General features: G+C 40.7%; 1 protein-coding gene across 1 annotated transcript in view; it reads left to right on the top strand.

Moving 5' to 3' along the window:
* The window catches only part of SLC38A2 (solute carrier family 38 member 2), a 350401-nt gene that overhangs the window by 164995 nt on the left and 160250 nt on the right, over positions 1–25156 (top strand). The window lies entirely within an intron of this gene.

Raw genomic sequence — 25156 nt, 5'->3', positions numbered from 1 at the left:
CACTCGAGAGTTAAGTCTTCATGCCTCGTCCCAAAGGACTGTATATCCATCAGACTCTCACTGCAAAGACGTATTTGCCAACTATGATATGGAAGACTGACTTTCAAAAACACAAATTTTGCAAGGTTTTATAGCTAAGTGCAAATAACTGGCTAAATGTTCACTTTTGACCAGGATTCAGAAAAAAATAATTAGGAAACTGCCTTCCCTAGATTTCATCTGATGCCCCACAAATACAGAAGCAGAAGGGTGAGCATATACTCCTGACCGCGCAACTGTTTGTGGAACTGTGTTGGGACCTGGCTCTAAAGAGATGAGCCTGTGGACCTCCACAAAAATCCACTCCACGCAATGCACAGAGCAGCCCCAGTACCAACACAAGCGCAGGGCTGCAAACAATTAGAAGAGGGCAGAAACACCTGAGTCCAGCACTGCCACCAGGGAAAAAGGCTGTGCAGCCACAGCCGCAAGCACCTCAGCTTGATTGATCTACAAGCTGAGCTGGAAAGACCAAAGGGGAGAAGTGAAGGAAGGTTGCGGAGGAACATCAAGCAATGAGCTGTCCCACCCCAGCTCTGCTATGAGCATTTGTTTCAAACAACAGCTGTTTTCTATAAAGCTGACTTGAAAATTGGTATCTTCCTACTTCTGAGAGAATTTGTTCACTTCATCTTTTTACTGGCAAAAGTACTGTTATTGCTTTTCATTCCTGCCAGCCCTGCAGAGACACCTCAGCGCTGGGGAGGTGAACCGGAGTCTATTTTGGCATAAAGCAGAAAGAACACAGCTTGATCTCAGATCCCAGGGTGAATTTTCAGCCCTGGCAGTCAAGAAAGCCATGGTTTTATTTGTAAATTAAAAGAGAGGTCAACAGGAAAGTCATTGGGGAAAAAAAAAGAAAAAAGGAAATATGGAACCCTACTATGCCGTTTATAGTCTCTTTATAGATGAGAGCACAGTTTATGTAATGTAATTTGAGTTATAAATAATATTATTGTTTGTTTCAGCCAAAAAGCTGTAGCTCATTTAATTAAGAGAATGGATGTGTTTGTGTTGTGTTACTCATTACTTTATTGTAAAATATATCTGTAATGATAATCTATGGAAAAGTTACTGCAGTGGCAGGGAAAAGGATAGCAAAAGAACTTACACAAAGTATTTCCAGTACAAAAAAACCCTGAGATCTCTTTGTTCCTTTAAATCAAATAGCTGAAAAAACAAGTTTTAAAGAAAAAGAAATAAGGGAAGAAATGTGAATTGACAGATTTTACTTTCGAGTGCAAAGTTAAAAAGGGACCATTTGTACCAATAAGTCTGGGAGAGAGTCTTAGTCATTTTCTAAATCCGTTCAACAATCAGGGTGTCCCATTCCCTTGGCTGGTGTGTGGTGCATACTCAGCAGTAAGCCATACAATATTATACCAGTCTTTAATGCTCACTTATTTCAAGCACCATTGATAAGGAATTACTATGTGATGTCAAACAGAAGTGTCCACTGCAAAAGAGAAAGAAACATTCTTTTTCAAATATTGTAAATGAAAACACCACGCAAAAACACAGATATAGCAAAAAATATGTCACACTGTCCGGAAATATGAGATGGCGACAGTGGAAAATTTGTGGTACTTCTCTGAGCCACGTAAATGCTGGCATTTAATTTTTACAAAGCTGATGTGAACTTTTTTTTTTTCCAGAAAGAAAATAAGAAATGAAGTTTTAAGAAAAATAAAACATTAAACACTTTAAAACAATAATTTATAACATCAGGCTGCAATACATGGAACAGATCGTTTCCATCAGGAGTAAGGCAGATGGAGGAAAAGTAAAGAAGAAATACATTCTTGTGAGGCAAGGGAATGTGATTTGATTTTTAATGAATGGATCCACCCAGTGAATATCTACAGGAACATGTATAGCAGGATGTCATGAGCTATTTCCACGGCTCCCTAATGTGGCTGCCGTTTTGTGCAGGGAAGAGGCAGAGGGTGGGAGACTGATAGGGCTCTCCCCCTTGGATCCAGAGGTCAAAGTCCAAGCTCTGGTCTGTACTGGTGCCAAAGGCCATTTTCAATAAATCCAGTTATAAATAGAAACTCATCTCTTGAAGCCAGGGACCCAAAGGCAGCTGAATGTGATGCTGGGCACATCACACCCCTGGCTGTCACTAGTTACAGAAACTGGTATACTTCGGTCATGCTTGTTTGGAGAGCCACACAGGCAGAACTTTGACTTATTTCGATACACGTTGTGGAGGGTTTAGTAATCTGGATTTACATTAGAAGGGACAAGTGATGTTACAGATATAACCCTGTGATTGTTAACCACAAGGGTCTCAAGCTAATATAAGAAAATCAAAGCCAAGGTGGCTAGGTTACTTCCATCGCTTAAAGTAAAGTAAATGTATAAACGTAGATCTTGAAAAGTAATCTAGATTGTTGTTGTTTTATAACAAGTTTTGGCCATATTATTATTTCAGTCATCTGAGGACCACAACCAGCAATTCCTAGTTTTGGGAGCTGGCAAACTTGTGGTGGATGCACGTTGGATCAGTCAGCCAGGCAAAAACCGAGTCCAACTCATACCAAAACTGAAAAGAAAACAAAGGGTACCCTCTCCACAAAAAAACAGAACTACAGAGATATCATTGCTTGGGAAGGAGGGCTAGAGATGTCAGGAAACCACGGCACAGCTCATGTACCCTATGACAAACCGTGCCGCCACGGGGTCACAATTTACATTATCCCTATGCTGAGCAAAGGGGCAGTCAAAACTGAGCACAGTGAGCAGCTTAAAGAAACTTTTGAATCATAACAAAGGTATAAATTGTCACCAAACTTCTGAGGCAGGCACTCTTTGGCAGCGTTTCACCAGTGCTGGCTGAACCATCCCTTCTCACCAAAGCAGCATCGCGTTTTGCACCGATGGGCAGTCACGGCAAGGGAATAAAAATCAGAGATTAAATACAGCTTCTGGCACAGCACATCTGGGAGGGAGGCCACCCGTCCTGGTGGGGGTCTGGGTTGAACCCCCCTAGCCCCTGGGGCACTTGGCCTCGGCCCCCACCAGGGAGAGGGCACCCATCCTGGGGGGCACAGAGCCAGGGTGCAGCTCAGCAGCAGCACTCGGACCCCAAGGCCGGGGAAAGGTGTGTCCATGAGCCCCACCGCAGCCGGGGTTACCTGGGACCAGGGCATGTCACCAATGCACAGCAACGCCGAGGACCATCCCTTCTGTCGCTGTGCATCATCCCTTACCCCAAATATAATAACCCTCCATGAAAGCAAGGAAATAGAAAACTAGTGGGGAAACAGTGATGTAATAAAAATAAATTACATCTGAGGTGGATGCACTTCATCAGTAGATTTCTACATCACTTTTTTAAACATCTTCAGTGAAGAAACATGTTAGCTCATAAGAAAAATAACACTTCCTTCTGATAAAACAGAGACATGCTGATTGACAATGAGGTTTTTGGGCTTATTAAAATACTTTGAGGCTTCAACTGAATCTCTGCCTCTGCGACCAAAAGTATTCACACTACATTTGAGGTTTTTGCATTTCTGTACCACAGAGAGAAGACCTTCTTGAACCATCTAATTTTGGAATAGCATGAATTCTCAGGACTGATGAAGGGAGCATGCCAAGGTAATAAATCCTTCACTGCTTAGCAAAGAGGAAGAATTTGGGGACTCCAGCATGGCAGCAGAGACTTTATAGAATACAGCAGGAGTTTTAACCTTTTAACTTGACAGGAGTTGGCAATTTCTGAGAGCCCGTGAGAGGTACCTAAGAAAAACAAGGCTTTTGTCAGTAGGATCAAATTCACTGCAGAGAATCCTTACTCATTCAAAATTCATTAGAAGTCTGTAAATTTAAAATAGTTGGTATAATAAGCTAGTAATAAATGTGACCAAATCAGGTAAAGCAGAAGAAATAAAACTCATTAATGTAACTTCTAGAAGAAATAGTGCAGTTTAAAACAAGTAAAATCAAAGCATAACATAAAGATTACAATGGTAGTAGGGATGGTCAACACGTATTTATTTTTATTCTAAAAGTTGCTGATTATTTCTGCTACAAAATATGCAAAACCTCGCGTGTCCTGAATGATGAATGCAAAACTGATGCACATGATATTTCTCTGGTCTGCACTAATTGATCTTTTGTAATCAGCATCCCACTAGCTTAGATTAGTCATTCTAAACATAAACGTCTGTATTTTTGACAAGTATTTAGGGTCTATATACACATTTTTAAATCAGTTGGTTCAGCAAAATTGCTATGAAAACCGTAAGAACAATATAACACACCCCCAGATTGACCAGTTCAAGGCTGAAGAAGACCTGTAAGGTATATCATTAATCAAGCAAGCTCAGATCTTTAGTGAATGAATGTGCTGGACAACACTGAATACATTCATGTGAACATATGTTTGGGCAGGCATATTGTGTTTATGGTGTAAGAAGACCCTTTGAAAGATTTATACCCAAATCCTGTTGGTGGACTAGAGCCACTCTAACATTCAAAGGCAGGGAAGGCAGTAGATGAGTCCCCTGTGGCCTGAAGCAGTGAGGCAGAATGGACATCACCCTTTGCAGGTCAAAAACCAACAAAGAACAAACTTACTACAACAGGGGAGTTTGTGCACTTAAAGAATAGCATTTCATTAAACTGCGCCTATTCTAGACTGCTTTGGCGTATTTTCCTCTGTCTTTTGGTATTAACTGCAGATGACATAACACATATTTATCAAAAGATGAGTGCTAACAGTTTGGGTCCTGTTAAAGCCACAAAGTGAATGGGATTGCTACTACAACAGCAGGTGGGACAAGTTTGGGGAGAGAGGGAAAAGGGAAAGGAAGTGTCGGAATCTGCTCAGGGCTTGGTACATTGGCACCCCCCATCAGCAAGGTGAAAATAAGTTTTAGCCATGCAGAAGTTATCGAAGCCATATTTCTTGACATGCTTTTTTGTTCTCCAAATTCAGCCGTGTAGGTCTGAAAATTCACACAAATCTGTGAGTTTTCAGGGTTGAAAGAATATCACTTTTTGTTTATCAAAGGAGAAATTGCATTATTCAAGCACGAAAGACAATGTATATTCGAAGACAGAAATTTCAGCAATTTGGTGACTACCATTTGAATCCTGATCGGTGTCTGTTGGCAAGTATTTCTCAGTAAAAGTGAGGACAGTGTAACCAGGGACATACTGCCAGTCTTACTCCTGCTAATTCACTCCACCTCACCTCTGACAAACCAGAAGCCCTAGAGAATAATTTGTCTGAGCCTGTTCCAAACAAATCTTTTCATGTCTTCTCTATTTAGGAAGATCCTGATTTCTTTAAAGCACATCCATATATTTTGAAGATATTACAAAAAAATAGGTTTTACTGCTTACTAGGATTCATTCTAATAACTAATATAGAACATAGAATTTTTGCATTTTAACAACTATTAATTCTTCTGATATTTCTTTATTCAGATGTATGCCATTCAAGTTGTTTCTGAGCACTACAATAGTTGCTGGATTTCACATTCTTTTTCTGGAAAAAAAACAGGCATTTTCATAATTCTCAGTTGACATTTTAGCATATTAATTTGTTTTCATATAGCTCAGGATTTTTCACTCAGGATTTTTCGTGCCTGAGACATATAATATTTCTAACACATAATTCAGAGTACTGAATGGAAGGACATCAATCTAGAATACATCTGAACAATAACTGTTGGATCTTATCATTTCTCCTGCTCTGCTGGATTTCAGCATTTCAGAGAAATTTCATATACTGAAGATACCTGAATATTTTGCAGTAACATCTTCTTTTCTCTCCTTATTAGTCCCAAGAACATGGATTTCATTCATTTATTGTTTTGTTCAGGTGACTGCATTCTTCGTGTGATTTCTTCCGCTGAAGTTTGGAAGGCTTGAAATATGACTAAAATGCAAATTAGAGTGGAAGGTGAACCCCTACAGTTCTCCTAAGATGAAAAATAATGCTGGTCATTATTTTAGAAAAATAGCAATATTAAATTATGTTATTTTAACATAGTTGTGGACATAGGTCTATTGGACTAGCCCAAGATTCAGTGTCTCTTCTCTCGTAAAAACAGATAGGTGTTAGAGGGTGCCAAAGTCCTCCTAAGGGAAGCACCTCTCTGCTGGCCTGACATTGATGTTGGAGGAGAGGCACTGCTGAGGTACAAAAGAACTACCAAGTGTTGCTCATGTTTTCTGCAAAGTGCAGAGCTTTCTGCTGTGAAGTGTAGGAAGTAATTGCTATTGATGATTAAACTGGATAACACTTCAGAGGTTTAGCAGGCAGCTGATTCTGTGGTGATCCCATAATAAGATTAAGTTTTGCTATTTTTGTGATCTTCTGTATAAGAAATTTGTAGGTGCAAAGCCCCACTGTTTCCATAGACAGTGAGCACCCAGGTGCATTACAGTTCATCTTAGTATACCAGCTCTAGACAATCAGATGCATGTATCAGTTTGCATCCAGGTGAGACGCTATTTTGAACAACACCCAGTGTAATCTCTTCCTTTCTTCAGAAAATAGTGGAGATCTTAAAATATCTGGTTCACTGACAAATCAGGTAGTTGCTCAGTCCAAGTAGGCTAAAGTAGACTTGGGAGAAGGAGGAAGAAAAGACTTCCATCTTGCACACTAGTAATTTAGTAGAACTAGCAGCCTTGTCTCCATCTCTTCCTCCTCCAGGTGGTCCCAATGGACTAGATATGGAGAGGAGGGAAGCTTGTAGCCCTGGACCTCTGCACAGTTCCCAGGTTGCTCACATGATGCTCCAGTGCTCAAGCTACAGCACATAACCAACAGATTAAAGACTTTGGCATGTGTCTCCCAAGAAAGTTGGTCAGCAGTGATGAAAGAACACTACAGACACAAATTTATGTGGCAAAACAGAATACTGGTTATCAGTCTTCTCAGGTAATGTGAGAAAATGGATGTTCCCTCTCTACAAATGAGATCTGGGAAGAGTTGCTTAATATCAAGAAAAGACCAAAGCAGGTGTGATGACTTACTTCTCTTTCCAGGAGTAAATTCTGCCATGAATTGTTGGGTAAAGTATAAGAAAGATCCAGCAGCAAAAGCTTGATTGCGGGAGGCATAGCAACCCACTGTACATCATCAGGAACTTGCTTTAGGCACTGCATAAGTGATTTAAAGTTGATGCATATGAACAGGCAACCTGCCAAGGATTTTGGTCAAGTTGGAGTCAATGATACATCAACCCAAAAGCTTTTTATTAAGATATAAGTAATACTTCATATATTAAGGATCAGGCCTCCAAAGGAAAAATGCTAAAATTAAATTCAACACAGAAAATGCTTATATGAATCATAAGAGAAGGACTAAAAGGATGAAAACACTTAAGTAAAAAAAACAAGCAGTAACTTTGTAAATACAATGACATTTTGTTCATACAAAAGAAGGAAAACCAACCTGAATAAAGATAAATTGAAAGGACACATATTGGCTGACAAAATTCAAGATGAAAACTAAGAGCAGAGGGATAATGAAGAGGAATCAGTCATATGCCTAAAAGTGGGCTACAAGACTGTTCAGAAGAAAACCTACTTCCAACCTTACCTGCATTCACATAATTCTACTGAATATCTTATGGTGAACAGCAGTATTTTTGCAAGATCTCAGGCCATCAGCAGGAGGACGCCCAAAAAGGACAGGTGAATCTCCTGAATTAGTAGGGAGTGTAAGGATTCACAGTGACATTTTGGAGGAGCTCAATAATATGTTTGTCACTATTTTCACCATAGTGAGTTGGGGAGTTATCTAAACTTACATTTTAAGGCAATAATCATGAGACAATGAAAATAAAGTCCAGTAATAAATTAATAATTTACATAGCATCATGTTATGCTGCTTTTTATTATACTGTATGGCAAAGTATTTTTGAAACACAATTTGGAATTGATAGATGTTTACCTAATATTCATGTGTATTTCTTCAGAAACGTTTGCCGTATCTTAGAAGCAGCATATCTGTAATGTGATGCAGGGGTTGCTATGGTGAGTTCACATCTCTTATTTAATGCTGTACCTGAGTAAATACACATTGTAACAATCTCTGTTAGAGGTGCTATTAGTAAAGTTATGTCAGCATTTCTATCAAAAATACTTGTTTTCCTGTTGCAACTTGGCCAAAAGACAAAGAAAACTATTCCTAGACCAAATCCACAGAAGTCTTTGCACTCTTCTAGTGTATTTTTTTCACAGCTTCAATCACTTTCTGAAGTCTTCTGTTGTAAAAATCAAACTAAAAATCAGTGGATTTGTTTCTATTCTTTAGTAGCTAGTGATTTTGATGACAGTTATGGGACATTTCATTCAGAAAAATCTTTAGAAAAATTTGAGGGTTAGTTTTCATTTCACTGTTCCAGTTGGTGCCAGTGGGCATTCAGTCAGGCATTAATTGCATTACTTGTTTTACAGCCCTTCTGTGCTACCAGAGTGGCATAAAGACACTTTTGTGTAAAGGAGAACCAGGTCCTTAGTTCCTGGATTTAATGACTCAATTTAACTAAATGTCATCAGAAATTTAATTTGTAGACTCCAGTGCATTCTTTTTGAGCGATTATTTGAGTCACTCTCTAGGATAACACATAAGAAAGGAGTGCATTGCTGGAAGTAATCGAATACATTTATCTTTTTGGCACCTATTTATTTTTCTAATAATTTCCTTTGAAAAAGAGTAGGTAACTTTCTGAGAATATTTTTCTCTATGAGCTCTCCTGTGTATGTCAGGACAACTCTTGCATCACGCATTTATATAAATTTGTAGGTTGACCTGATTAAATGTTTTCCTTTCATGAGTTTTTCTTTTAACTAAAATAAATTTTGTAGGAAATGTCTATATTAGGCAAAATCCCTTATACCAAATAATAATATTTGTGATACAAAACTGCTACAAAATTATTCCTAAATACACATATTTTTGCTCAAAATTGTGGGGTTTAAGGACCTGGGTGGAAAAGTCACAATTTACAGTCAAAAAATGAACAACATTTTCCAACTTGCCCATGAGGTCTGATTATTATACTGGGACTTGCTTATGTGCTTGTATGTTGACCTTATGAAGACTATATGTTTAAGTGGAACAGTTTCTTCTGTGCTTCATGTCAGCCAGTAAGAGTGGATACTCATTACTGAATTGGCTGAACAGTAAGGCTGAACAAACACCTCTTTCCCGTAAGTCAGGAAGAACACGGTTGAATGGAGAAACTCAAACAGATCATAAATGTACATCATTAGCTGGTAATGAGAAGGGAAGGCTATTTTTTGAGAATTTACTCCCATAGTCAGAAAGAGAGAGGTGCAATGTATTTCAGATGTTGCCCTGACATAAACTATAGAAGCCAAGTTTTTACACAGCATAAATCAAAGCCCTTCATGTTAAACTGAGTCGTAGAGATCCTTGAAATAATTTTGATAGTGGTTTTGGGGGTGACTCTTTTGAGGTGCTATAGTATTTGGATGTTACTGCTCAACTTGTTGCTCAGTTTCTGCAGCACCATCTAACAGGACAGTTCTTAAGCCCCACAAAATCAAGTATTACAGCACTAGAAGATGAGAAAAAGATCATGCACTTTCAACGTTCTGTTGTAAGGCATTCTTTCCAAATACAAGCCATTATCTAACATTGCAGTATTCAGGGACAAAAGCTGCAACACTAAAAAATTTAGAAAACACTGTCCAGTAATATAAGTAAAGGCATAATAGAACCTAATGAATTCTACAGGTCTTATGGCACCTACCTATGAGCAGAATATGACTAAAACACCAGTCTATCCACTTTTCGAAACAATTATCACCATGACGCACTAGTAATTCATCTTTTTTTCTCATTAAGATCCTGTATTCTTATTTTGCATACCAGTTATCTTCAGTCTTATTCATCAATGTGCAACAAAATCCTTCTAAGACAGCGAGTCAGCGTATTCTTTCTTCCTCTATTTCTTTCCTTCACTTGTGCATATAAAACTGGAGCAAGGAGGACTGGAAGGAGAGGGCTAAGTTCTACATTTAAAGGCCTTCATTGGAAAACAGTTTCCAGACCCTAAGGGTGAATACCCACATAATATCAGCAGGGCAGCTCTGTCAATCTTTTTCATGGTAAGACACAAATTACTTTTTCAAATAAGTGGATCTGAGAAAGTAGCATTTGAGCTATCTTGAACAAAGCAGCAGAAAACAGTGTGATGCACCAGGGCAACATGCTAAGAGCAACCTCCCACCATCCCTTAGGAGGTCAGTGTCTACATGTTGAAACAGTTGACACTTCTCTGGTTTCCTTATGGATAGTACCAACCAGAATGCATTCGAAATATAACCTTGAGATGCCAAAGGTATGGATTAAAAGACCTACAAGAGATGGAAAAAATCTTGGTCTATGCTTAAAAAGTTGTACCAGTGTGATACCATTTATTGTATGTACTTTTCTGAGGCACAATGGATTGTTTCGAAGTTAACTACAAATTTTCATTGCTTTTGTTTTGTCATAAATCTAGCACTTCTTAGTGAACCTCACTGGTGGCTAAGACTTCTTGTGGTTACCTTCTTTATTCTTATAATAGAAAATTTATCAGGTAAATCTGGAAATATGACCTCGTGTGTTACCTCTTTACCAAAATTCTTATGGGCCACCAGTGAGCCACAGACTCTAGATTTTGAAAGTCATACGACAGACACCTTTGGTACATAATTTGACATTATTTTAGTATGTTGCTGTAAACTATTAGCAGCAGAAAGCAAAAATAAATTCAGAACCACAGTGTGATAATTTTCATCACTAAAAAAATCAATAGCATTATGTGAGTGTGTAAAGTTCAGAGAAGGGGAAGATTCATCATCTCGTCAATATTTTAAATTTCACTTTCAAATCATGCAAGGCACAGCCTCATGTAAGATATCAACTGCTAGACCATATCATAGCTAAAGAGTTCAGAATTTGAAGGAAGTAAAAAAAAAATTAAGAATTATGTTATTAAGAAATACATTAAGAATGTTTAAGAATAGTACATCAAGGTCAGATGTCCAATTAAAAGATGCGCACTCGTGCAGCATTTTAGCCAATCAAAACTTTCTACAAGCACTAACTGGTTTTCACAAAATCATTGTGAAATAGGGAGGAAATCATTATTGCACTTTTCCTATCATCAGAATTGAATATTAGGACTTGAAAAATGTATCATACGTCACTACCACCGATGAGTTTTGCAAGAAGTAGTAGTCAAGATTACCATCTAGTCTTGATAATTCATTTGATGATTTGGAGTTCATAACCACCATAGACAGTTTCTCTATACACTATAAACAATGGTTGAGCTACCCCATTTTGCTTCAAAGTAAAGTAGAGTTTGCTTCAAAGTAAAGTATACTTCAAAGTAAAAAGAAAGTTTCATAGCATTGCAACAAAAAACATAACATCTTCCTGTTTTTCTTGCAATTCATGACCTTAATTTACAGAAACTTTTGATTCCTAATATAGCTCATTTTCTGCTTTTTTTCTTTAATTTATCCAGCAATTAGATCTGAAATTTGAAAAGTCATATTTCAGATATGAATTTTAAAGACATTGCACAGGAGGAGAAGAGGCAAGGTAAGTTAACAAAATCAGAAAATTCCACTATGAAACCAAAAGTTGAAATTTAAGGAACAAACCTTTGCTTCTCAAGCCCACCACAATTCCTGTTAGGAGGCATGATTTTACCCTTCTGCTTTTAAACCGCATTAGTGGGTAATGTTCTGATTATTGAAACTGAGAGGAGCAAAATTGCTGGATGCTGCAGGAATATGATTTTTTTAGTATTTTTCCTTTTTACAGTGAAAAAATTAGGGGATGATAAGGTTACTCAGACAGATCTCCCTTTGCCAGTAGTAAGAGTTTAGCCTGAATGAGTATCTCAGTATTCAGTCCCTGTTTCCACTTTATGGTTTATTGCCTACAGACACCAATGCAGGTGAAGACACAAAGCAAATGAAAGAACAAGTGGCTGACGGACACTCCTAGTTTTGTTTGAAATAGGTGTCACAGAACTCTCACACATCTTAAAATTGTGGCTCATCTTGTACTTTTTTGTTTCTATTTTACTATGGAAAACATCATTCCTGCTCTGAGAAAATTTATTTTTGTGGCGCTTAGCATACTGTTAAATTAGCTCAGATCTTCCTCCATGCAAGAGTGAAGTTGGTCACATGCATAAATGCTGCCCACAGGAGTAGAACGGACATTGGATCAAGCCCTTTCTGACACTTTACATCGTTGGCCAGTGGTGGAGGAGAAGATGAGTGACACCACCTCAGCCATGGTCCACTGATGACCTGCCTTTTGTCACTCCTGATTCCTTTTTTTTTTGGAGCTAGAATGGTTGCAGAAAGCAGCTCCAGGAGAGAAGGAGCACTTTGAGAAATTTCTTCAGCTAATTAAAGTTAGGTGTTGACAGGCTGAAGGGATTCCCATCCAGACATTGGCAGAAGAAAGGCTAAAACAGAGCCCAGAAAGCAAGTGTAAAGTGTGACTGGCTCAGGAGACACAAACTTTCCCCTCTAGGTCTGTCGTGGTTTAACCCCAGCCGGCAACTAAGCACCACGCAGCTGCTCGCACACTCCCTCCCAGTGGGATGGGGAAGAGAATTGGAAGGGTAAAGATGAGAAAACTTCGGGGCTGAGATAAAGACAGTTTAATAGGTAAAGCAAAAGCCACGCACACAGGCAAAGCAAAGCAAGGAATTCATTCACTCCTTCCCATGGGCAGGCAGGTGTTCAGCCATCTCCAGGAAAGCAGGGCTCCATCACACGTAACGGTGACTTGGGAAGACAAACGCCATCACTCCAAGCATTCCCTTCCCACTTCCCCCTTCCCCCAGCTTTATACACTGAGCACAACATCATACGATATGGAATATCCCTTTGGTCCGTTGGGGTCAGCTGTCCCAGCTGTGTCCCCTCCCAGCTTCTTGTGCACCCCCAGCCTCCTCGCTGGTGGGGTGGGGTGAGGAGCAGAAAAGGCCTTGACTGTGTGTAAGCACTGCTCAGCAGTAACTAAAACAGCCCTGTATTACCAACACTGTTTGCAGCACAAATCCAAAACATAGCCCCATACTAGCTACCGTGAAGAAAATTAACTCTACCCCAGCCTAAACCACCACAAGGTCAAAGCATCGAACTTAGTCCGGAATGGGGGCGATTAAAAAAATCTCTGTTATCACTGTTGCTCTTCAGGATGCTGTGTGAAATTTGGTGATAGCTAGTCCAGCTGCACACATCATAAAACCCTTGTTATCATTCTCAGCTGTTTACAGTTTAACGTAAATCAGAACCAGATCTGAAACTACTTTTATATCTTGAATTGGACTGATATTCTCTACACAGTAATTCTTGTTTCCCTCTTGCTGAAGTGGTGAAGCTAGAGTAGCCAGATCTTAAATATCAAGCCAAATATGGACAACAAGGAGCTCTATACAAAAACACTTCTAGAAATAGAAGTATATTCATTTTCAAATAGAAATGTCACTGAGCAGTACACACAGACATTGCATCTGTACAGAAATATGGAAGTTTCCCACCTTCATATTTAAATAGGACTATAGAAAGTAAATTTCTCACTTACCACATAGCACTAGTTGCAGTAACAAAAAAAAAAAAATTATCTTCTGAGTCTCCTTGTTTTGCTGGAATGGAGGTGGGGAGAAATCCACCTCAATTCATCAGCTTGTTTAAATAGTGCCTTTGAGAAAGGATTCAGAAGCAAATATGTACCGTTGCACTGGGCAGCTGCTCTTGCGGATTTCCAGTTAAACAAACATCTATTGCAAGGTATGTCTCGTAATGAGGTTGTTTTCTCTAGACTTTTTCTAGGGTCATGGTCATCACCTGGGAATTGTGGTTTTCAGATTTACGACATTACTAATCGATATTTGTGCAAAATTACACAATAGTATAATAAACAATAGTGGTGTATGAATGTGCAGCGTATAAAAGAAAAAGGTTAGTTTCTTGTGAGAATTGTTGATTTCCAGATTTTACTTCAAACTGTAGTTAACAGAGTCAAGTAGAGTAAGTGACAAAACTTATAACATGTTAAATAATTTTTTAAATTTGAGGAAAAAAAGAAAGACATGGAACCTAACAGTGACAAAATATAAATATATATACAACTCTGTTTTAGCAATGCTCGCATATGTAATTTCTGATTACTTTAAACAGGCAAGAGCGAAGTAAAGAAGCGTGAGTCTTTGCAGGAATGGTGATGGCTCATTGCAGTATGCTCATAGTCTTCTCTGGCATATTCATTCAGTCTGCTGAGCCAGAAAAAGCTTTTACTAATAGGATTTGATTAAAAGAAATACTAATTGCCTATTGGAAGTCAAGAACCACTTTTTCTTTAATACTCATTAAGTACCATTTTAACCAGCATGGTAAATACATTTGTTTTCAGCTTCAGAAAGACAGAACTCTCCAATTTGGACTTCTTTTCTGAGTGCTTTTACAACTGTATGGAGTTACAACAGAGTCTCAGCTACTGCCAAGACTCTGTACTCGCTTCTGAGTTAGGTGCTCAAACTGTAGTGAAGTGCCTGGCTTCATTTGTCTCTGATTTTTAGCAGCTGTGTTTGAGTTGAGAGCTTGATTGACAATTATCTCACCTTGACAGAAGCTTGATTACTCAGGCTATGAAAAGATTCTTTAAGCTATTTTGTGATAAACAGTTACTTTTTTGTCCCACTTTTTGACGTTAACTCTTACTTGTTCCTGAACAGCCACAGCTACAATTTTTAAAATTAAGCCAAAAACATTAGGTGGTTGTGGCTGGCATGATGCTTCAATGTCTAGTAATGTTACTTCTTGGATTTGCCTATGTCAGTGACATTTTAGCACGGATAAAATTCAAAATCAATTTTTCTCCAAGAGTTCTACTGAGCAAGGATTGTGATAAACTCTGTTAATTTAGGATTAAAGAAAGAATGAAAAGCCAGCAATAAAGGCCCTTTGATAGCAGTGGGGGATGAGTAATGGGAAATGTTGTTGCTGCGGACTAATCAGAGTGTAATTGCTAAAGGAACCAATCTTTCATTAATTGGAAAGGCAGTAAACTCAATCAGTCACAGTGCCAAAATATTGCAGTTCAGCTGAAGAATTTTATTGAACTAATTGATTTAATTGTTTTAAGTAATGCTGTTATAAGAGTCATTATTAAGAAACATTATTCTCAATATAATTTTCTAAAACAAAAATTTTTTATGAGGCAAGTGATTTGCATTTCAAAAAAAGATGAGACAATGGCTTTGATTTAAAGGAGCAACTTGTCTAGGTTATGTTTCATTAGAAATTATCAGTACTTGATTTTGGATGTCACCATGGATAACGTGAAGCGTACTTTAGCTATGTTTAGACTAGCTTAAATATTTCTGACAGCATTTCTTCAGAGTCAGAAAATGCGTTTCATCTTATCTGCCTAATCCAGATATAATGGACCAGGGAAGTCTGCCTCCTGCTTTTGCACACCCACCCGCCACTCCTCCTTAGCCCTGATGGAACGTTGTACAAGTGCTGTAGGTTACTCGCTAGCTCCACAATCAGTTTAAACTGGAATAAGCAGTCCAGGCTTACCTTCCGGTCCTCTGCCAGTTTATTGCCACTTGCATCTCTCTCTCCCTTCTGCCAGATGTTCGTGCAGCCACATGATGAGTGGGAACAGGGCAACGCTCTGGGTTAAAACTAGCCTCTTTTTTTTTCCTCCCATATGTATTTATGACTATTTGCCGTCACTGGGGAAGCAAAGAGAATGAAAACAGCGATTGGGTCAGTGGGAAGCTGGCACTGCTTCTTTTAGCATCAGCATTTGCTCATGTTGACTTAAGGGAGTTATGGGACTATAGTGTTAGGATCGCTCCTCCGGGGTTCAAACCCAGCCAGGGTCTGTGGAGCAAGAAGCAAGAGCCCAGATACGTCAGTCACTGGTTCCCTTCCTTTCCCAACAGTGTTTGGACTGATTGAAAAACTCATCTCATTGGCACCCATTGTTATGCAATATCCCTTAAATTCAAAAGCGGAGGGAGAGTGTTTTATGTAACCCTATATGAACTGCAAGTGCAGCGTCCTGGCCATGTCTGTGTAACCTTTCTGGGTCTGTGACAGTGACAATAAATATTGACATCGCTGTAAAGCCAAGCAAACTCTTTGGGAGGTTTTCATGCCACAGCGAACCTTTAGCGCATTTCTAGCAACATCCCATTCGTTATCGAAACACTGACAATCCTGGCGGTGCAAGAGTTGTAGGGGAAGGTAATGTAATTCCTTAAACCCAATGGCAGAATTCAGGAGAGAACATTCACACTTCCAGACACCAGGCCCAAAAGGCAGAGCTTGTTAGTCTTTCAGATATGGTCCACAATCAAGGAGATATTAACAATGACTGAGTTCCCATAAGGTGACTTTCTTTGATTGCTACTTGTGTTCAGAAAGTCACTTGGCAGACTTCTTGCCATCAAGCTGTGGAGTCAGTGTGGTTCAGGGGTCCAAAAGGCTTGGTTAAGTGCCTGGAAAGCCTCTCAGCCAAGGTTCTGCACAAATTCATTGCAGCTGCAATATGAAAATAGGGTTGTCATTACTGTTGCTTTATCACTGTTATTTTTAGCTATTACATATGTCTCCTGCGGCTTCTCCTGTTGATCGAATGCCGTTATACTAACAACCACACAGACAGGCAGTACATGACCATTCCTAACTCACATTTTTTAGGAAAGAATAGAGCTTAAAACTCAGGAAATCTCACGAGTTAGGACTGGAATTCATGAAGGCATCTTCCCCATGGAGTGCCTCCCAGGATTAGGTGTGGTACTGAGAGGTGGAGGACAATCTGCTGGCTCAGATACTGGCTACCATCACGTGCGGCTGTTGAACTCGGTGGATCAATGGCTTGATCAGAGAGGGCAAAACCTTGCAGAATTTTCAGTTTGGTCAGAGCAAAAGTATGTTTTGCACAAGGTAGCAGGAGGGATATAAAAACATGACAGTGTAATAAACGTTTCAGCTATTATAATAAACAGAATTTGGAGTCTTCAGAGCTGAGCCAGATTTCTCTTTCAAAAGAGGAAAAATGCACAGCCAGGCATTGTCTCATATGACAAATGATAATAATGAGCAATAACAATAACATTGTTATAAGTCATCTGGTGATTTTTTTTTTTTTTAGAAACTAATAAAGCATTACAAAAAGTCATTATCATGGGGTGAGGAACACTATCAAGAGAAGTATGTGGAACTGACAGAGACAAAGCTTTTCTAGATATGAAGTTTCAACAGAAAAAAAGTAAGAACACGACTGTTTTACATAGAGTATGGTTTTGATCTTTTTTTAACCCTTTTTTTATCTTGTCTTTTTTTGTGTGGCTTTACTATATCATTAATTCATTAAATAGCTGATAAATGGCAGCCAGTTTTCCTTGAGGGCCTACATGCTCCTTTGCTGCTTAGCCTTGAATATCCTTATCCCTGTGATGTCCAAGTGAAATAGGGATGTCCTACATCCCCAGTTTTGCAGATGGAGGACTGGGGAGCAGAGAGTGGATTAGATCCATTAAGGACATTGAGACATCTTATTCTGAGCTGCTGTGAGTTTGTCTACAAAGTGTGTTTTGGGCAGACATGCACTGACACTTCCCATGCTCAAGGTCAGTTCAACCCACGGAACCCTTAGGAGTGCAGAACTGAAGCTTCGTTAGGCTGCCACGTCTCATACTAGTAGGTGTGTGTTTGATGTATTGCGAACAGATTGGGCAGATTGAACAGCGAAGAAGCTTTGACTTTGTAGGAGCTGAGTTGCCCAGGTCCTGAGCTGCTCAGCCCTGCCCAGGAGGTGGCTGCGCCAGACAGGGCTGTGCGCACCTTGGGGACCTCCCCAGGGCAAGTGTCCGTGCCTAGCACATTCGTGTGAGCTCTGACTGCGCACTCTGGTGCCTAAGCTCTCCATGAATGTTGCTTTAGAGGTGTGTTCAAGATGGCAGAAAAAGTCTGCAGCAGAACCAGGAATTCAGTTTTATGCCCTGGACTAACTGCAGGGCACCTGGGGAGATCAGGACTAGGTGTACAGCATCTCCTTCTCACTGCCAGAAGAGAGTAACGGGCTCACACTCTACCGGACCAAGAATGCTTTGGTTTCACCTCTTTTTCGTTCATTTTAATAAATGGGAAATCCTTGTAAGCTGCCAACACCCATAGGCCTCCGAAGGCATGCTTTTCCCTTCGTGTAAATATAAACCTTTTTAAGAGTAGTACCTCATCCGTATTCCTTCTAAAGAGCTGACTCTGCTCTTAGGGTCTAACTAACATTGTTCAGCATTGCAAAGTATCGTACACTGCTCAGACAGCACAAGTAACAGTATTGGTCTCCTGCAGAGTCTGCTAATGAAAGGGAAATCTGATTGTTTGCACGGGCTGATTTTAATCGCATCTATTTCATATGAACATGTAGCTATTTTCATAAACAGAAATGTTGACTACATGGTACCCTAAAGATTACTGGTGAAACTAAGTTATCCGTGGCTTTTTTCGCATGTTTTATAAAAACTTGTTGACTCCTAATGTAACAACGACCAAAATACAAATGGTCAAATTGTGGTTAGCACAAACACAGTCAAGGACAGACTAGACAAATGCCTGTTAGGAAGATCTTGCCCACTTTTTCCAGCTAGGTCAATGGTCTGGTAAAAGTGGTGCCCTATTCCCTTGCCTGCTTCTTTCCTTAGCTCACCATGGGGGCTACAACTATGCTTGTGGTCTCAGTCAGGAAGGACCTAGGTGTTGCTAACCCTACTGTGGGCCACCTGTGTTCAGTGACTCTCAGCCTCCAAGGAAAGCCTGGCTCTCTCTTTTCCATACCCCTGTTAGGTTGTTGTACACAGCAATAATATCTCTCCCTAGCCTTCTTTTCTGCAGGCTGACCAAGCTGAGCTCCCTTAACCTCTCTTTGTGTGCCTTGCACTCCACCACCATCTTGCTGTACTCCTTGGGTGGGGGGCAAAACTCAAAAGCGCCTGATGGAAGTGAATAATCTCTTCCCTGCCCCTGACCTGCTGCTGGCTGCACTCTAGCTAATACAATCCAGATGGTTTCATGAGAGCTCTTCCAGGCCTTCACTCTGTGACCCTGAGGTGAGGAGTAGTGGTGGCCAGCTCTTGCATCCCAGCAGGTCACACCGGCACACAGGGAGGCATTTGAGAGCTGTACACTACTAAACAAATATAGGCTTCTCTGGCGACTAGATATGAACAAAAATGTATGTGTGTGTTCCCTATTAAAAGATGAATGGTGAGCTTGCCCCAACCTGTGTGACTGGAAGTGTATTTATCTCATGGTAGATAAATGTGGACACATGCCATGGTGGACACATATCTGGACATGCAATGGGGCAGGCATTGGGCCCCAGGGAAGAGGGAGCCACAAGCAGGCTAGCCTAGCAAGTAATCCTGCTGGAAACCTTTCCTTACATGCCATGAGAGGTGGCAGCAGAGATGGGGACCACCTGGATGAAATGTTCCGGCAGATTGGATCTGAGCTGGGCTGCTTCTGATGAATTGCTCAGGATGCAGGGGTCATTGCAGCTGCTGCAAGAATAAGCCTCCTCAAATGAGGATGGAGACCAAAATATCAAACTAGGTTTAACTCCTTTTCACCCAGCGGAGCTGGACCTGCAAGTTTTCCAGATCTTAAAAGAAGCAGAGTTCCCAAAGACATGCCTAATGTGCAGCTCTGGATGCTCCCGGGGCCCCTGAGTCTCAGTACCACTCACTGCCCAAGTCACAGGTATCAAACCAGTGGTACATTCGAGAGCCTGAAATCTCTTGTTCACATTTGGGCAGAACATGGAAGCAGCTATGAGAAAGCACGGGCACTGTGCTGAGGGCAGTTCTTTACACTTAGCAAAAGGCACAGTGTAAAGAGATTGGATAAATTGCAATATATAGCTCCAAACAATCAGAGATGTTAAGACTTCTTATATATATCAGTATAGAAAGGGGCTTGGCTAAAGTGATCTAACACCTCAATATTCCTCGGTGAGCTATTATACGTAAAAACATATAAAACCATGGTATTATATTGCATGTTATCTGGCAGGGGCTATTCACTACCTAGTGAATTCATCATTCCTCTGCCCTGCAGCTTTGTTTGCTCAGTCTTGTTCCATGTAGAGCATGGACAATATGTTCTTTCTAGCACACATGGGCACTTTCAGAGCAAACAATAGACACAGGCTTGCAGTGAAAATCTCCAGGTAGCCCCTGCTTTTACTCAGGCACAGCTTGAAGCCAGGCGTAATTGTCCTGACAGTGCAAGATGTTCCCAAATGTGTTCTGAAAATAATGGACGGGGGATTGGCACCACTGAAGTAATATTTTTTATTTGAGGGTGTGGAACAACAGAATGCCTGGGGTAAAAATCTAGAGAGGATGTTTTTGTCCATTCCTGACATCATTCAAATAGAAAGAAGGCAAAACAAATTTTGCATGGTAAGTCCTTCTTCTAAATAGTATAAATAACACATGTACCCTTCCCAAAGCCCAGATTCATACCATCAACCTTTAAGAACCTGACTGAAGTGTATTAAAGAAGCTTGCTGGTGACCATAAGCCCCTTCTAGGTGGTGTGAATCATTTTGTGAGATGTTCCTGTCTCCCTCCACTGAGATTATGCAGACCCTAAGGCAAATTGTCTCCTTTTTTAGTCATTGCAGTGAAATGCCTTTTATTAGATGTTATGAACCTGAAACTCTCTGTCTTTCCCTTCTTCTTAAAAATATTGAGCCACGATAAATACTTACACTCTGCACTGGCAAGGATCATTACAATAGGGAGATGTGGTAATGTTGCAAAGAAAATATCCTGTGCCATCTGTAGTCATACTTAATGTTATAGGCACAGTAAGTCAAAAAGTACAGTAGTAAAGCAATTAATATATTGTAAATTGTAGCCATGCTTCTGAAACGTGTGTTTATTATAAGGAATCCTATTTCTTAAAATGAATCACTTGAGTTTTATTAAATATTCTATTTTAGCTCTTCCTCAGTTCACTGTAGCAAATTGTAAATGCAGCTTTTCATACTTGCCCTGTGAAGCTCATTATGGCCAGAGACACTTGGGGATAAGAAGAAATTATGTTTTTGGAAAGGAAAAACAGGATGTTGCAGCCTTTTTTCAGAACATACCAGTTATTCTTCTACAGAGAATTTAATACATTTACCAACTATCCTCAGTTTTGTTGTGCAAAATTTGTGAATATTAATATCTTAAAAGAGCGCTTTGAGCTCTTTTGTGGGTAATTATGTATTTACAGTGTATGTGTGAAGACAAAACAATTTCTTAAGCCAAAACCTGCTGCTCTTTCTCCAGCAAATCTCCTCAAGAAATCAATGGACTATTGAATTCCTCACTAAGTCTTTTTTTTAACTTGCTTCTGATGCATGGAGTGTTGTTTGCCTAATGTCTGGCCGTGTCTCACCTAATCACATTCCTGCCATCAGTAGTTTTAGGGCATCTTTAATATCTTTGTGTTCCTGCTTGTGGCACTAAGCAGTATCACAGACTCATCAGAACACTGTTTGGAAGGGACCTGTAGAGGACACCTGGTCCAGGTGCCTCCGCAAAGCGGGGCTGCCACGAACACCAGGTCAGCTCAGACATGGCTTTGCCTTGCAAAGTCTCAAAAACCTTCAAGGACAGTGACTCTGCAGCCTCCCTGAGCAATGTGTTCCTGAGTTGCACTACCATTCTCCTAATGTCCAACCTGAACCTCCCACACTCTTGTATGTGGCTCCTGCCCTATGTCTGGGCTGTCTGGCACTACTGAGAAGAGTCTGGCTCTGTCATCTTTGTAACTACCCTTCAAGTAGCTATAGCTTGCTCTCATATCCCCCCTTAGCTTCCCCTCTGCCAGCTTAAACAGGCCCTGCATTTCCCAACCTTTTCTATTCTGAAAATCCAAATGTTTTAGTCCAGCTGAAGTCATGTGGTGCCTTGGGTTTGCAGGATCTGGGTGAGAATTCAGGGTGTTTAAGATGCAGAAGATGACATTACCCCTCTTGGCCTCAAACTTTAAAAAGCTGTGAAATAAAAACTAATTTTTTTTAATGTGTATTTCTAAGGATAAAGCATAGCAAGAGTCAGCTACTACTGAATAGATCCCTGCAAAAAGCGTTCTAACCCTTTTAAAGTGTGGATTTGGACCTGTGTGTAGATGTGTGTGTAGGGGCAGGTGCTTTGAATGCAGCTGGTTTATTGACACCAGGATTACTTTGTCTTCTAGTGTACTAGTAAAGAGCAGATAGCCACAACAAAACAGAAAAATACACTTTGCTTTCCTCTACAGACTGGCTGCCTCAATGACAATGACAATGAGTACAGCGTGAAAACTAAACTCAGAGCTCTAACAAAATCTCCTGCAACTTCAGAAGATAGTATTTGAGCAAAAAGCAAACACAGACATAAGGCACTTGTACCAAGAGGAAGGCAGTGGTGAGTCAGAGTGCAACAGTTACTTCAAAACAGGCACATCACCTTTTTTTTTTTAGTTTATAGGTGAGAGCAGGATTTCCTGTTTGCAGAAAACAGGAAAATGTAAATGAAACATTTAGCACAACCTCACATTCTAAAAAACAAGGCCAAAATGCAGAAAAAAATGTGCTTAGCATTTTAGTAAAGCATCTCCTGCACCTTCAGTACCAACCTGATTTCAGCCTATAAAGCCTTTTTGCCAACCTAGGCTCCAGGCATAGCCAAGTAAGCAGCTACAGGGCCAGCAGCGCAGCCCGGACCTGCTTTGCCTAAGCCCAAATCCTGGAGGCTGACCACTGCAGCCAAGCGTGTGGGACGGCAGCTCGGGCAGGGGCAGGCAGCAGAGCGCACTGGACTTCCCCCATCAGTGCCCCAGTGCTCCCCACGTTTGGGGGACCTGAAGGACCTGAAGCTCTGGGCCAGCACCTGCAGTTCACACAGCCAGACGAGCTCGTGATTGCTCTTTGCTTCAGACAAAGGCTTTGAGCAACGGCTGGTAGGTTTTTGCTCCCTAAAGTGCGTTATAGCATTCAGAAAACAGGACCTGCTGATGTGGCGAATGTGGGAGGTTGTGCCTGGAGCACAGGGACCGCTGAGCCCTTTCTAATGGCACTGTCGCCACCGCTAGCTCCGGTCCCTGCCGAAAACCTCTGCTCTGGAAACCCCCTTCTAGCTAGAGAAGATTGTTTGGGGGAGGCCTTCTCTGTGCAGGAACTGTGCCCTCAGCCCTCACATCTGCCACGTCTGGAAATTTCTCCTGTAAACAATGGCAGGTATTACTGCATCATGTATTGTCTCTATGAGATGGTAGCTAGCCAAAAGACACCAGAAGAGGAAAGTATAATATAACATCTACCACATATCATAGTTCTAGCTGCAGTTGACCTGGCTTCCTCAGAGAAAGGGTAAACAGGGGTCTGGACACTGCGGGGGAAACACTCCCTGGTGAGATGCAGGGTGCTCCACAGGCACTGAGGTGACTATCGGAGCTTGGAGTATCATCCCACAAATTAACAGAATGAAGAGATTTACTTAGCAGCTTTTTTGAGGGGGTGTAAAGAGTAGTACACTTGGCCCTTCTTTGAATGTAAGAGAAGCTGCTCTGGCTGCAGAGTATCTGTGGCAGAGGCATGTCTCACGGAAAGCTAGCGCCAGCTACAAACAGGCACGGGTGTGATGAATATCACAAGGTTGTGCTTTCTTTTGTTCACTGTTTCCAACATTAGAATCAAGAATTTAATCTTATTCTTTGCCAGAAAACAAGAATATATATTTTCTTCTTTAAACTCTTGCACGATCTCAAGTAATCCTAGCAAATACAAAGTTTTCTTTAGAAATAGTGAAATCAAAGACAGCCATGCTGAAGACAAGATAGAAAGGGTTCTGCAGTCCTAGGGTTACGATGTGTCTCTCTTCAGTCTGAAGCTTAGACACTGACATTTGCTCTGCTGAGAGAAGTCTTTCCTGGTGAAAATTAAGCAGGGCTTTTCTGGTTGCGGATAGGCAGAAAGAACTGGCAGTGTCAAGAAACCCCATGTTAATACAGCTGGCTCCTCCTCTGCAGACAAAATTGCCTACAAGCACGTGGAAAGTATCTGCCAGCTCCCCCTGCCCGTATACCTTATGCTGCTTGGCATCTTTGGGGCACCAGGTGCTGGGGCAGGGGCAGTGCTGGGCACCATCGGTCCTGACGACTCCATCCCTCCGTGCACCGAGGAAAGACCCACCCAAGTACCTTGATGCGGCTACAGAGAGAATGGTGCCACGCTGCTCAGGCTCGATGCGTATCAGGCATAGACATCGATATCTGTGGTATTTGAAAAGGAAACGAACTCTAATCTTGATTATTATTTTTTTAATCAGGTTCAAAAAATGTATCAGAACTAATTTTCACAGCTGTTGCTGATTTGTTAGTACATCTGTCCCCAAATCTCCCTGCTGTTTGCTTTATGGTTTACAACCTTATTTTCATTTGTTTAAAGAAATGTTTTTCTCTCCCCTGTCGTTACATGAGACATCCACATGAACAACAGCGCAACGAGGAAACTGCCGTATAGGGTATACCACAGTCCTGTCAAGTGTGCAAAGCAAACAGGCATAAACGGGGCAGGACTGCCTTCCCCAGCCCCTCCTGCAGCTCTGCTCCTCTCACCCTACCAATGGCATAGAACAGTTTGGTGCCAAACCGCAGCTGAGAACTGCTTTAATTCATTAAGGACATCTATTCTTTGCCGTATGCTTCAGAGGGAGAGCCTGTTTCCGTCATTAAACCAACTGATGTTATGGAAAATATGGGCAGCTTTCAAACTCAAAGTCCCTTCAACCAGTCTAAGCCCAAAAATTTGTTCATTTTTCCAACTATGTGGTGAGTCTAAAGCAAGATAGGACCTCTAGCTCCGAACCTTGCACCTCTCAATCTTTGGACTGTACTACTTTTGCCATCGTATGGCATGATGGGCCTTACTATCAGTCGCATTTTCATGGGAATGCAGAACTGAGGGAGACAGAACTTATTCTTGTTAAACTATTTGTCTGAGTCTATATTGGAACTAGGATTTTTTTTGGGGGGGGGG

This window comes from Mycteria americana, chromosome 1, assembly GCF_035582795.1.
Source record: "Mycteria americana isolate JAX WOST 10 ecotype Jacksonville Zoo and Gardens chromosome 1, USCA_MyAme_1.0, whole genome shotgun sequence".
Taxonomy (NCBI): Eukaryota; Metazoa; Chordata; class Aves; order Ciconiiformes; family Ciconiidae; genus Mycteria; species Mycteria americana.
This window is presented reverse-complemented; position numbering and strand designations above follow the sequence as displayed.